This window comes from Pinus tabuliformis, chromosome 5_1 (assembly GCF_031772625.1).
Source record: "Pinus tabuliformis cultivar Carrire ecotype Pingquan chromosome 5_1, CPIR1, whole genome shotgun sequence".
NCBI classification, from domain to species: domain Eukaryota; kingdom Viridiplantae; phylum Streptophyta; class Pinopsida; order Pinales; family Pinaceae; genus Pinus; species Pinus tabuliformis.
Window position 1 is genome coordinate 478,977,731 of NC_142305.1, and position 16,273 is coordinate 478,994,003.

The window sequence follows — 16,273 nt, forward strand, 5'->3', positions numbered from 1 at the left end:
GAACCAATATACATCTCTCTTTCCTCTGCCTGTGAAGAATTAATAGTACCTTGAGATTGTTGTTGTTCAACAATGTTTCTTTCATCATGTTCATTTGACACATTTTGTGGCCAAATAAATGGATTTTTCAAAGGTATATCTTTATTTTTTGTTCTTGAAATGATATCACTTTGATTATTGAAAAAGGACTCCCACCAAACTAAATCAACAATATCAAAGTACTCATATGTATATCTAATACATTTTTAAATTTCTTCTAGGCAATGAGAATAATTTATATCTCTATTTTGTCTGCGTGCATTATGAACTTCAACAACTGATTGTAATAACAATATACTTTATGAAAATCTTGGATGATATGGAATGAACTTCAAACATTCCAAACCTGATGACGGTGCCCATTCTACAGTAGTTGAATACTTCTTGCCCCATATTAGTGTTTTCCCATCAATTTTTTTGATACGAAATTGATGTTGGAAGCTAATGTCATTAAGTTGTTCAATGCATTTCTCCTCATCATGAGATCCCAGAATAAACCTTTGCATGTCAACAGTTTCTTCCAACACATCAAAAGTAGGCTCTGGCATGTATGATTTCTTAATACATCCAATTAATGATGGCAAGCTCCCAACTTCCTTCCTCCTCAATGTGACTGAAAAATGACTGAACATTTGATCAATATGGTCATGAGTGTTCCCAACAAGAAGGAAACCAACCTTTAACTTCTAAAAAAGTCTCAATTCAAAAAGCATGTTTAGATATCTTAAAACAATCTAATTTTTGTTTTCATGACAAGTGTTGTCCAATTGTAGATACAAAACTTCTGGAAGATTATCGGACCAATGAGAAAGCACATCATGAATTATGGTTATTGTCAGATTTGCATCATTATGAATATTTGGAGTTGTGAAGTACACCCTTGGAAACATTTTCCCATTGAAGACCATACAACTGATCAAGTGATACTGAATAAAATTTTCCTCCTGTAAATTTTAGGTGTGCGAAAAAAATGTGGTAAAAGTGTTTTCTTTTGGTCCATACCATCAATTATCAAACCCAAAAATTTATTCGGATTATCATAACACTTCTTTCGATGCTTGTACAACTTTTTCCTTTCACTTGTTCATTGTTCGCGATGCTCCTGAAGTTCTTTGACAATGAAATCTACACAACATAAAAGAAAGTCATTAAGAAATATGTTTTCATAGTTGATGACTATACAATTTTAAAAGTTAAAGTTATGAATGCTTACCTCTTTCTGACCCTTCACATTTATCCCTTTTTTATTTAAGAGAAGCACATGTACTGGAAATCCCCATCCTTGTCTTCTTAGGAATACGAACTTTGTTGAATTCTTTCTTCCATACCTTCACAAAATATTGATATGTAATCAATCGACCATGTTCCTCAGCACCTTCTGCATATTCTTTGTATAAGTTGTAGATTTCTTGTCTTAAGAAATTATATGGAATATGTATTGTCTCTCTATTTTGCATACACTCTTCATGATTTGAAAAGAAATATTTCATCCATGACATTGTAGTATTTGATAATGGCCCAAACTGTCATTTATGACATACCTTTGAATAAAATGTGGGATCCTTTTCCAAATTTTCTTGGATTCTTGAGAGATGAAAATTACCCATTGAATGAAACATTTTGAAAGCCTTTCTACAGATAAATAAAGACCCAATATGATAATCATAACCTAACAATGTAGATTCCATGCACCCCACTAAATATGAATTTTTCATGCTTTTATTCATTGAAAAACATCTCTTCATTTTATCTAATGTGAATTTGAAATCCATATGTTTCAAGCAATATTTTTGACAACATTTACTTGAAATGAGAGCTTTGATAGAACTTCTTCTCATCAAATATTCTTCTCTACCCCTTGTATAACTAGAACATCTTGGATTGATATGAAAAGGTCTGCTCCTACTCCTTAATACAATATTTCTTCGCAACATCTCCATCATTGGATCATCATTTGTATAAGCATTTTCATCATCATACTGAGGAAGGTTATCCTCACTATGATCATCTGTGCTTTTGAAATACTGACTTGGAAGATATTCTTCATCTTCCCCTTCTTCAGTGCTACTGTCATAGACCTTAGAATTAAGACTAAATGGAAAATTTGACTTGATGTTTATTGGATATTCTTCATCATGTGCATTGTTAGTGCTGCTCTCATAGTCCATAGGATTGGGACTATGCTGAAAATGTGACTGTTTACTTACTGAAAATTCTACATCCTGCCCTTTTTCACTGCTACTCTCATAGTCCTTAGGATTAGGACTAAGTTCTTCATCCCGTCCTTCGTCAATATTGATCTCATAGTCCTTAGGATTAGGACTAATTGGAAATTGTGACTCTTTATTTATTTGAAAATCTTCATCATGGTATTCATCACTACTGCTCTCGTAGTCCATAGGATTAGGACTAAGTGGACATCGTGACACTCTATTCATTTGAAATTCTTCATCATGTTCTTCATCACTATTTCTTTCATAGTCCATAGGATTAGGACTAAGTGGACACTGTGACACTATTAATTTGAAATTCTTCATCACTGTTTCTCTCATACTCCATAGGATTAGGACTAAGTGGACACCGTGACACTTCATTATTTTGAAATTCTTCATCATGCTCTTTATCACTATTGCTTTCATAGACCATAGGATTAGGACTAAGTGGACATTGTGACACTCTATTCATTTGAAATTCTTCATCATGCTCTTCATCATTGCTGCTCTCATAGTCCATAGGACTAGGACTAAGTGGACACCGTGACACTCCATCTTTTGAAATTCTTCATCATGCTCTTCATCACTACTGCTATCATAGTCCATAGGACTAGGACTAAGTGGACACCGTGACACTCCATTCTTTTGAAATTCTTCATCATGCTCTTCATCACTGCTACTCTCATAGTCCATAAGATTAGGACTAACTGGACACCGTGACGCTCCATTCTTTTGAAATTCTTCATCATGCTCTTCATCACTGATGCTCTCATAGTCCATAGGATTAGGACTAAGTGGACACCATGACACTCCATTCTTTTGAAATTATTTATCATGCTCTTCATTACTGTTGCACTCATAATCCATATGATTAGGACTAAGTGGAAACTGTGACTCTTTATTTATTTGAAATTATTCATCCTGTCTTTGATTAGTGCTGCTCTCATATTCCTTAGGATTAGGACTAAGTGGAAGATTTGACTCTCTATTCATAGTGGAAGAATTTCCGTTATATTCATCAATGTGAATAGAGTTGTTACACAAGAGGTTCAATGATACAAATGCAGACTCTCCTAATGATAATACATCTTAAAGAATGAAATTTCCCCTCTAAAGTTTCCCTCCAAAAATTTTGGTTCATGTATTTCCCTCCATAAGTTTCTTCTAAAATTTATTGAGAAATGTTAACTAAAATTTTCTTATGAAATAAATCTTTTAAATTAAAATTGTAAACTAAATCTTTTATCTAGATTAATTTATTACGTAAACTATATAATATTTACTAGACAATTGAATGTCTTTTTTTTTAATTTTTATTATACCTTTTAAAACAAATTAATCCCACATTCACCGTGCTGTAAAACAATCCCGTAATGTTCGTTTTATCATAGTTCCCTATATTTCCATAACAAAATTTATATGTTAGAGTTTTTATAAAAACAAATTAGTCCCACATTAACCGTACGGTAAAAAAATTCTGTAATTTCCGCTATATAGTAAATTTCATTATCACTATTCCTCACATCACATCAAGATTTTTCGAGGTTCGATAAAAGACTTGGAGTGAATTTGTGGAGCAACTATATTTCTATCAAAAACATATTCAACAAAGGGATATCGTATTTGAAAGGTTAGTTTCTTTTTATCTTGTGTGCAAATTTTAAAATTAAATAAGTTTAATAATTTGTTTATTTTTTTTTAGAAATTAAAATTTTCAATGATACAATTTACCCATTACATCTGTAGTGGGTGTGGTGGGTTCGATCATGATGCCGACAGCCCAAAGGGCCTGTGGGGGAAGGGCGGCGGGGCTGCCTGTGCAGCCCTCCGCCCCACCCCGACGGCCCAACGGCCCACCGTGCCGCTCAACCGTTGGGCCACCAGAGTGGGGCAGGGGGCCAGGCACTAGCCTCTCTAGCCCACCCTGGCGGCCCAATGACCCGCTGGGGTGGCGGGCCGATTCTCAGAATTGGGGCCGCCGGGGTGGGGTGGGGTGCTGGTGGCCAGCCTCTGTCCCACCTCGGCGGCCCAACGGCCCGCCAAGGTGGCGGTCTGATTCCGAGAATTGGTCCGCCACCCCATCGAGTCGTTGGGTCATTTTGGTGGGGCGGGAGGACTGGTCGCTAGCCCCCCCAACCCTAGTGACCCAACGGCCCGACACCCCGACCCGGTCGTTGGGCTGCTGGGGTGGGGGTGGGGGGCGGCTGTTCCGGTGGCCCAACGGCTGCCCCAGGTGGCAAGCCAATTTCTAGGGTGGGGTGGCAGGGGGTTGTATCTTTTAAATTTTTTTTTTTTTTTTTTAATTGTTATGATTTACAAAATTAATTATCATTCATCGTTTTTTTTGTTAATTTAAGCTATTATTTTTTTTGTAATTTACTTATTTATGTGTCTTTTTTTGCAGGAAAATGGCATCAAAGAAGATTTTTGTGAATCTTTCTGGACCAAAGACTGTTAAAGGTGGATCATCAAAAAACATTGTTGAACGAACCAAACCTGAGCTAATAGCTACAAATCTTTCAAGTGCCTAAAACGACAAGAAGACTATTTCATACTGGAAGAAATCAAAAGAAGTGAAACTTCGAGAAAATATATGGTATGTGAAAGAAAGAGAAAGTGGAGATGTGCAGACATATTTATATGTTGATTTACATAACGATAGTGGAATTTATGAGGTGGTGGGAAAGGTCATAGACATGTGTTCGGTACCGAACAATGAAGCTATTTATATACTTACAAAACCACCCAAGTCACATGAAAGGATTAAATATCAGTTATTATATTCATTGTATGACACGAGAGAGGTATCTACAAAGTTTTGTAAACAAATCGTAAATGAGATTACACAAAATATTGTAAGTATTGTTATTTATATTTGTGTTTTGTGTTATTGTAACTGTCTCATTATATTTTTATAACTTAGTTTTTATTGAGATATGATATTTTGTTTGACAGAATTTTGTTGAAAGTGTTTCAATTACGTTGGGAGGCATTCATTTCATAGAGCATGATATTATGAATGTTTTCAGCAGTTTCTACTCAGTGTCAGAAGAAGATATGGCAAACAAGCAAAAGGTAGTAATTCATTATGCTACAAAACTACATCCAAGGGATTAGAAAAAAAATGCCTCTAGTGGATAAATCTAGAAAAGGTAGACATGTTACTTTTGAAGATGAAGAATTTGAAACTGACATTGAAGAATATGTTTTCGTTACTGAGGATGACATTGGAATTGATGTTAGAATGGATAAGAGTCGTAAAAGACCAAAAGTAATAATGCCCAAGAATAAATCTGTTTTAGTTAATGATGAGAATGTTATGAGGAAGAAAAGTAAAGTTGAACATTCTCAAGTAGTCATTACCAATAGTGAAGATCATAGTGAAAATTCAAAAGAAAGCAGAGAAATCATTACAACATGAGCTAATTTAGAGGATGGCATTATTAAGACAAAACAAAATGCCATTGGACAGAACTTGAAAAAGAGAAACTTAATTGAGAGTGATTGTACATTTCAACTTAATGTGAGACAAATATATAAGGCAAGTGAGGGACAATGTAAATATCAAATTAGAAAGCCACACCACTTGCATGTTCACAACTTGAAGACATTGATGAGGTACAATCCATATGCTCATGTGGTTAATTGTGTGCTTCTTTTTGATCCAGTTCAAGTTCCCAACAAAGAAGCATTTGATAAGTCAAAATGTTTTGAATACAATTATTATGTGCTTGGGGGGAACCATTCTGTAGAATCTCAAAGACAATTAATGGAGGAATATCCCAATAACCCACGTTTTGAAATAATGAAATGTATCATTTATACAGGTTTATCAGATACAGAAGCAAAGTTAGTGACATGGGATCATAATTCAGATAATGAATATAGGATGTCTATGACTTTCATCCAAAGGGTTAGATTTATTCATAGTGAATTTGAAGAAAATTGTGGTGGGGATAAGGTAAATGTTACCGTAGATTTCTGAAAGGAATGTTGTATGGAAATAGGCTATCAAATTGGGGAGAAATTTAATTCAAAAGGCATCAGAGTAAATACATGTTTATTCAGAGGTATTGATAACATTTTCTAGCTGGAATTTAGAACTAGAGAGATATGGGAATTGATTAATGACATTTTTAGCATGCGGGAGAACATTGGCATTAAAAACCAGAAGGCCAAAAGGTCTAAACAATTGATATGTAGCAATAGTAAATCAGGTCCTGAAATGAAGCAACTTCTAGAAGATATGACTATCACACCTTGGAGAGCATTGCAAGGAGTGAGCTCAGAGGAATTATCATTGGAGGAAATTTCTGAGGAGTTTCAAAAGTAAGTTTGTTGAATTATTTTTACTTATTTCTAGATTATAATTTTCTTTTAAATATAACATATTGTTCTTGGTAGTATTTGTTATAAATATCATTATATTAACTTTTTTTACTTTATCTATATAGTTACAAATTTTACATGAAAATACAAGAACAAATGGTTAAATTGTTGAATGAAGATAGTTGGGATGATGTTGTACGCAATTATCCAGATTCAAGTTCTACATCAACACTAAAAAAATTATCTTGCATTTAAAAAGGTATGTTGATTTATACATTCATTTTTATTCATCTGTATATTATTTTTATTTTATAACTTATACATATATTTGTTTCTTTTATTAAATATGAGGAATGATGCAAATGGAGCACCAGATAGTTTCAGAACCATTATTGAAAAAATTAAGATTGAAAGATTGAAGAAGCAACGTCTTAGGAATGTTGAACTTGATCCAACTCTTACTCATTTCATTTGGAATGGGCTTGACACTATTCAATATCAAGTAATACAAGGTGACTATGAAGACATTACTAAAGTCATACCTAAAAGGGATTATGCCCTATTTACTGCAAATATTCCCCATGGTTTCAATATCCCAAACATTGACTATGATAGTGACCCTTAAACTTATCAAGCTCTTAGTCAAGTGGTTGTGGGATTTCTAGAAGTCACATCATCACCATTATGGGGGTTTGTGACATTTCATTCAGGCACACAAGTGGCAATGTTATTGTCAAGATTTAAGGGGAAAACAATCTTAAGGATGCAGCTTACATGGTAAGACGTTGAAAATGTATATTTGATTAATGTTAAAAAATTCATTTATATACAAGTTAATTGAAATTTTACTATTTCATGTTACAGGAAAAAGTCAAATATTCTTAACCGTGAAGATCAACCATTTATAAATGATTGTGAGTTTATCCATATTGATAGTTAGGAAAAATATTATAGCTATGTGTCTATGATTTTAATCGGGTAGACGGAAAGAGTCATAGCCAAGTACTTCCATATGATGCTGTTGTGAGAAAAATAACATATGAAGACAAAGAAGTAAAAGGCGAGATAGTTAACATTTATCAAAAACCACAGTTATTGATTAACTATCTTATGGACATATGTTCAAATGAAGGAGATTGGGTTGTGAATTTATTTTCTCGCTCAGGTAAGTTTTATTATATGGAATCGAATTTCAATATCTTATTTCTTAATTTATAAATTATTATACTAATTTACTTCATTATTTATTTTGTGCTTGATAATTAGGTACAACACTAACATGTTGCCTTCAAAAAGGAAGAAATTTCATTGCCATTGAAAAATATCTAGTATAGTGCACTTTTATTCAGTAAAGAATTAATGCTCTTCAATTTCTTCCATATGCAATGCACGAAATTGAGTTGAATAAAGGGGATTTTAGTGAATCATGTGTGGCAAAAAAGGAAAAGGAACCTCAACCACCATTACATGGAATGATTGGAAAGGTATACATTGGGAGATTCGCAGACATCAAAGATCCATTAAAAGAGGAAAATGATCAAAATGAAGTAGAAAATATCGTGGAAGAAGACAATGATGAAGCTCTAGAGGATGAAGAGTTTGGATTACATGATATTGTTGATTAAATTTAAGTTATGCTTGGAAATCAAGCTGAGTTTTTGTAACTATTAATTAGTTATACTTGTAATGTTTTGACTTTGACATTTTATGAGAAGAATAAGCATTCAATTAATGTTGTTATGTGTTCAATATTTGTATTATGTAATTTTCGCATTAGTTGTTATGTTAATCATTTTATTTTTTTTAACAGTGATTATTATTATTTTTTTGACATGAAATTCATAAAAAAAACTATTATTTTTAAACATTTTTTGTTAAATTTTTCCTATAAAAATTGTGATTTTGACCTGTCATTTCTAGCAAAAAAAATATCAAAATGTGTAATTTTTTAGTTATATTTATGTTGAAAAATGTTATTTTTATGTCAACTGTTAAAAATTATTGTTTTCTAGAGACATTGTTTGATGTGCATTGAAAAATTAATTAACGATGTATAAATATGTAGAATATCGAAACTTTGAAATATCGAACTTCTTCTTTAAATATGCAAAACAATAAAAACCTCACTACAAAAAAAAAAATTAAAATAAAAACAAGAAAATATGAAGAAGAAGAACACTTCAAAAATTGTTAAATTTAGAAAATAATTATTTACATTTCATATATTAGAAAATTTAAAGTAAAAAAATAGGTCTTTTAAAAAAAGGGTCTGATGCAGATGCAGAATCACCACTTGTTTAAATCAGCATGCAAATCACTAACATTCTAAAAAGTAATGTACATTAAAAAATTATAAAGTGCCAAAAAATATGCTTAAAAAAATATGTGTATTTTGCATCGCCCCTTTTCAAAATTGGGTCACTTTTTTGCTACTTCTACGAAACGGGTAATCGTAACAGTTCCTGTTTAAAATTTTACATTGTTATTTGTCCAATCAAGGCTTCCAGGACTAGTAACTCAACCCAAGTTATTACAGGGCTTCTAAAGCGTTTTTCTAGCAAAGGCTCCAGGAACTAATAACTCAACCCACAACCATAAGGAACATGAGCATCAACCAGAAAACAAAAGGTAAAACCCACAACACCATGGCTATCTAGGAGCAACCCTCCATGCCAATGACAGATCATAACCAAATAACCACATGCATATGCCATGCATGTCAAAACCAACAAGGAAACCATACATGCAACTCAGTATCTGCAAGAAAAACCCATTGTAGCAGGTGATCCCAATGTTCCCTTGCACTTTCTTGCTCTTCCTTTGCCTTCTTTCTCCAAATCCAAAGTATGCTACAATGCTCCAAGAGTGCTCCAATAAAACTTTAAGCATGCAAGAGTATGAAAGAGACAATAGAGAGAGAGCTCCAAGCTAAGACTAAACAAAAACTATGAACTGATCCTCAGAAGCCTTTTTATCATACAATACTCTATTTTCTTCATTTTACATTATTTTCCTTCATTTTCCTCCTCACATGCAACCTGTGACCTTTAACCTTTCTTTTCTCCTATTTTCTTTTATTTTCATAAATAAAATGACAATAAATGCCTCATGCCTTACCAAAGCCTTTGCCACTGCCTTTGCCAAATTCCATAGCCATTAATTAATCACAAGTGATCATCGTCACTACGTTTTTCCCAACATTCATGTTGGAATACGTGTCCCATGACCTTGGTCTTATTTTTCCTTTATTAAATTTATTACGTGGATTTTTAACCCGAGGCTGTTACAAACCCCTCCCCCTTAGGTGTTCAATGACACCTACAACTAGCAAGGTTGCTAAAACCTAGACATACTTCCCATGGAGCTTTATAACTTAGCTTGTTACGGTATTTACAATGAAAAACCTACTGAAAAGAAAACCAACATGATAACCATACCACTTATTGGAGATTTATAACATAGCTCGTTGTGGTATTACAATGACGACCATATATAAATATGTACATATATCAAAACTCATTTTCCTTCACTGGAAAACAATGAAGGATACATAGCCTACATTTGATCATCCATATACCATGTAGCTTCATCAAGCCCAAAGTGCTTCCATTGCACTTTAACGTACTCGATTGCTTGGTTCTGGAGCATGAGCATTTTTCTCTACAAAATGCACCAAGTTTCCAATTGGAATTATCCTTCTAGCTCCACCTGCAATACAGAATAGTCAATAACATGATCAACTTCATTTTTGTATCTTTTAAGTAATGAATCAAGGAATTTCACACTCGAAGGTAGTGCAAGTCAATAGACCATTGGTCCAATCCTCTCAAATATCTTGAAAGGACCGTGATACTGAGGTTCCAACTTCATGCATGACCCAATCCTCAAGGAGTTCTTCTTGGGCTTGATGCGCAAATACACATGTTCCTCAACCTAAAACTCCTTAAACACCCTGTACTAATCCGCATAAGTTTTCTGCCTGTCTTATGCTTCCTTTAGATTCTTCTTCATATTTATTGTTCCATTTGTTTCAACATGTTTTGTCCTATCAATACCCTATTAACTAGACCACTCCAAATAATAAGAGTATTACAACTCGGCCCATACAATGCCTAAAAGGGACTCATCTTCAATGAATTATGATAACCATTGTTGTAATCAAACTCAACCACTGGAAGATACTCTTCCCACTTTTGTTGTTGATTCATAACATACATTCTCAACATGTCCTCCATGAAGGAATATGATTACATGATAGCTAAGTTAGTCATATTATGAGTAAAACAAAGATAAAAATTGACTAATAGTATTCAATGTGAGCTTTACTTCTCTATACTATTGATGGTTGGTAAGGTGGGACCTTACATATGGTATCGGAGTCAAGTTAAAACACTAGGTCCTAATGGGCCAACATGCTTGCTTTTGGTTGATGTATGAATATTGTGTCTGTGGATGATAAGTTGTATTGAAGGTCAACTTTGTACCCAAACCTGCAAATAGATCTTTCCAAAATCTGGAGGTTAACTTGGCATCTCTGTCCGACACAATATTCTTCAGAACACCATGCAACCTCACTATCTCTCTTACGAAGACCTGTTCTACATCATTAGTTGAATAAGTAGACTTCACTGGAATGAACTGCGCTACCTTAGTCAACCTGTCAACCATAACCATAATAGAATAATGATGTCTATATGTGCTCAAAAAAGCTGTAATGAAATCCATGGAAATGACCTCCCATTTCTACTCTAGAATTGGAATTTTTTGTAGTAAACCACCTAGATGCTTACACTCTGCCTTTACCTGTTAATAATCCAAACATATAGCCACAAACGCTACCACTTCTCTCTTCAAATTAAATCAATAATATAACTTCTTCACTGTTTTCAATGTCTTCTAATATCTCTGGTGACCTAAATACGGCTTAGCATGACATTCCCTCAAGATAAGATTCTTGAGCTCACTATTGTATGGAACATAGATATTGTCCCTAAATCTGACCAAACCATCCGTTGTGAGATGCTAGTCTACATCCTGATCACATGTATCCTGTTATAACATGTGCCTAACCTCCCTATACCTGTCATCTTATTGTCCAGCCTGCAAGATTCGATCATGTAGATTTGTCCTGTATGGACTCATAGTTGTTATGTGATTCACCTACACTCTTCTGCTAAGAGCATATACAACCTTGTTCTCTTTCCCTTTAATATACTTAATCTCAAATTCAAACTCACTTATCGTGGCCATCCATCTAACTTTCATAGCATTCAGATTTGGTTGGTCAAACAAGTATCTCAATCCACTGCGATCACTGATCAATATAAACTTCTTGCCAAGAAGATAGTGCCTCCACATATTCACATAGTTTTTCTCGTGCTCATTCATTTTCCTTAATTTGTAACATACCACATGTCCTTCCTACATCTAGACTCCACTAAGTCCTATCTTGCATGCATCTGTGCACATCACAAACTCTTTGTCTGGATTTGCAATCTTTAGAACTAGAGAATTTGTAAGCAACTGCTTTAACTACTCAAAACTAGTTGCACATTCTTCTTGTCCATTCAAATTTATTACCTTTTCACTTCAAGGATGTAATAGGGTAATAAATCAGTGAGAAGTTCTTGATGAACCTCCTATAATAACCTTCCAACCCCATGAATAATCGAACCTCATCCACATTCCTAGGAGTTGTCCATTCCATGATAACACTTATCTTTTCTGGATCTACTAGTATGACTTCTTTGGAAACCACATGCCCCAAGTAATGTACCTATGTCAAAAATAAACTGCACTTGCTAAGTTTGGCATACAACTCATGCTCTCTCAGCAGTATCAATACCATGCTAAATGTTTTGCATGCTCTTCCTCATTCTTAGAATATATCAAGATGTCATCAACGAATATTATCACAAACTTGTCCATATGAGGACGCAACACACTATTCATCAAGCACATAAAAGTAGATGGAGCATTAGTTAAACCAAATGGAACAACAAAAAAATCATAATGCCCATACTTGGTCTGGAAGGAAGTCTTGTGGATGTCCTCTTCTTTGATGTGTACCTGATGATAACCTAATCTCAAATCAAAACTTTGAGAATATTGTTTCTCCCTTCAGCTAGTCAAACAAGTCATCAATCCTCATCAAATGGTACATGTTCTTAATCGTTACCTTGTTCAACTACCTATAATCAATGCACAATCTGAGAGTACCATCCTTCTTCTTCATGAACAACACTAGTGCACCCCAAGGCGACACAGTTGGCCTAATGTATCCCTTGTCAAGCATTTCCTTCAACTGCAGCTTCAATTCCACTAACTATGGCATGCTCATCATGTAAGGTGCCTTTGATGCTGGTGTTTCCCCTGTACCAACTCAATAGAAAAATCCACTTCTATATGATGCAATAACTTTAAAATCTCTGTGGGAAACACATCCTAAAATTGTTTCAAAACGAGATACTTTTTCAAGACATTTACATCCTCAACTTCCTTACCTTTGTCACTAGAAATATGTACTACAAATAGTACACATATTTTTCTATGACTACGCTTTTCTTGCATAGTTGTAACCATTTTGACTATGTTTCTTTTTTCTTACCCTGCAAGATTCTTTGTTCCCCAGTGCCATCCAAGTACTCAATAGAATTGTCATAAAAATTCTACTTTGGTCTTGTGAAGGTACAACTAATCAATACCCAAAATCATACTATATGATCCCAACAGAATCACATTTACATGCGCTGATGTAGCATACAATTCAACTCAAATGCACAAGCTCTTACCCAATGATGAACTCTTTTCTTAGTACTTGTATCCAACTACACTAACCAAGACTCTGCGTTCACTTCTCTATTCAAACTACACTTATACACCAAGTGAGGATTAACATAACTATAATTAGATCCAAGGTCAATCAAAATAGAAATGAGTTGATCACAAATATTACCATCCATATCGATAATGGATGCCTTGTGATAAACCTTCCTATTATCCAATGTTGCAAAAATCCTTGGAATACTTTATCCAACATCCCCCATTGTTTGTGCCTCCTGAGGACTGTAAATTTGTGGTCTTCCAACCTAATTATGTGGAAAATATCTCCTACAATTCTCTCCTGCACAAGTCCAACACTGCAAGGGCTTCCTACCATCACCCTTGTTCTACTCCTCAGACCAAAATCCATGTCCTCTGTCATATGCATTTAACTTGTTTTGTGGTGCTTCATTCTCTTTGTTACCTGTGTCCTGAGGTCTTGTTCACTTATTATCCCATTTTCCATTAGTCTTGTCATTACATTTCCAATCTTTCTTAGTCTCATATTTTGTGCTTTGATTTCTCATAACAATGCTTTAGCTTTCTTATGGTTTCTTCCAATGATCTACGATCATCAAACTCAATTTTGTCTTTGAATGTTATTGGAAACCCACTGATGAATCTCTGAATATTCTCTTTCTCCTCCTTAAGATAAGGCATATACCTCAATAACTCCAAGAATATGCTAATGTACTCCTCATCGGTCATAGATCCCATCTTCAACTCATAAAATTATTTTTCCTTGTCATCGTAGTATCTCTCTGATAGATACTTCTTCTTGAAAAGTCTCTCGAACTCACTCCAAGTTAACTCCTCTTCCTGAATTCCCCTCACACTTTTTACATCTTCCCACCAAATATTTTCTTTACCTTTAAGACTGAATGTAGTTATTTTGGCTTTCATGTTCTCTAAGTAATCGTGTAATCTAAAGAACTTATTTATCCCAAGCAACCATGCTTTTGCATCTTGTGACTTCTTCATTTGTCCATCAAATGTAGGTGGCTTTGCTTTCTTGAACTCATCCGGAAAATATCCCCTATCACTCCTCCTGTAAGGATGATAGCGATGATGACCATGATACCTCTCTAAACCATAACTAGAGTAAATCCCATGTCCATTTCCTCATCTATTAGGTGTATCCGGGAACCTTCCATCTCTAGACGTGTCATAACTATCTGACTTGTGCCCACCATGAGACCTACTACCGTAGGATCCATTAGTCTTGTCCTCTTCCCCATGACTAATCCTAAGTGGTCCCTATCTCTACAAGTCTTACAAGCTCTGAAGGATGACTTTGTTTACCTATGCTTGTTTCTCCTACACCCTGGAAAGTATCTCTTGTAACTAAATGATTCAATCATTATCTTCTTTACAACTTCTTATTTCTACCTTCAAACTTCTCAAAGTGTTTGTTATGTCAAGAGAGTACCCATCACCATGTTACTCATATGAACTACTGGGAGAATCATGGGAATTGTATTCCACAATTTTTCTTCACATATTTGATCTTTTTCTTCCTACAATGATATCATGTCAGATAAACCAAAAATAAACATACCAACATACCTCAGTGTAGTTCATGGGAGGATATCTCATCTGTACGATCAACCTGATTAGAACGATATATATATATATATAATCACATCAATAAACCAACATCATCTCAGGCATTATCCTAGTTACCGTGCATGATGTCACAACTATAACACCTACTAGACACAATGCATGCATAACAACATTGTTGGCATTATGATTCAGGTGTTGTACTTGATGGCAAACGCCTTCAGGTGGTAAATCAAGAAGGACGCAGGAAATTTTGTTTAACAAGCGCGTCCCCGCAGGTATTCCATACAGAACCCGCGTCTAGGGACGCCGGCCAGCCGTTCAGAAGGTGCGTCCGCCCAGTGCACACATTTCAAGGTAGAGAAAAACTCGTGGGGGCTTCTTGTGTGGTATCTAGCCGACGGTTGCGTGTTTCTCTGGTGTCGGCTCGTGGTATTGTTCCACGCTTTGGGGAGAAGCTTGCCTATATAAAGCAAAGGAGTTCATTTGGATTAGGCATCATCTTGGTTGATCATCTCTTGGAGTGATCTAGTCCATATCTTTAAGGGTAAATCTTCTAATGGACTACGATCTATATGGCGCATGATCAGATCTGTGGATCTGAGTGTTTGGGTTGGTTCTGAAGTCCTCTTATCTTCTATATCTAAAGGGACGCAGATTCAGTGAAGGGAAAGTGCGCCGGGACGCAGTACAGTAAAGGATCAGGTGCGTCTCTGAAGCGAAGGACGCGGCGCGACTGTGGTATTGGGTGCGTCTCTGAAGCGAAAGACGCGGCGCGATAGTGTTGATGTGTGCGTCGGTCGCAGACAAGAAAAAGGAACAGTGCGTCTGCACGCAGAACAGCATAAGGTATACTGCGTCCAGTCGCAGGCCACAGAAAGAAAATATGCGTCCCTGTCTCAAGATGATCTGTTAACTGTATATTTCTGTTCATAAGGTGTTCTGGGTTGTTTCTGTAATTACTGATCTGATATCTGTAGTAGACTGTATCTGTTGTATACTTGTTGATCATTTTGAAAAGAAGTAGGGGGTTGTAGCTCCCTTCCAGGAGAAGTCTGGAAAACAAGAAAGAGTTGTAGCTCTTTGCAGGTTGCAGCCTGCGTGCTGGTAAAGGACTGCACCAGTACAAAATCATTGTAAAAAGAATTTCTTGAAAGAAGATAGAGACATTATTGCAGCAGGTGGTTTTTCTCCCGCATTGGGTTTCCACCTTACATCTTGTGTTCTTTGGTGTGACTGTCTATTTTCTTTATTCATGCTCATTGTTTTATGGTACTGATATGCAAGAATATTTCAAAAGATCAAAT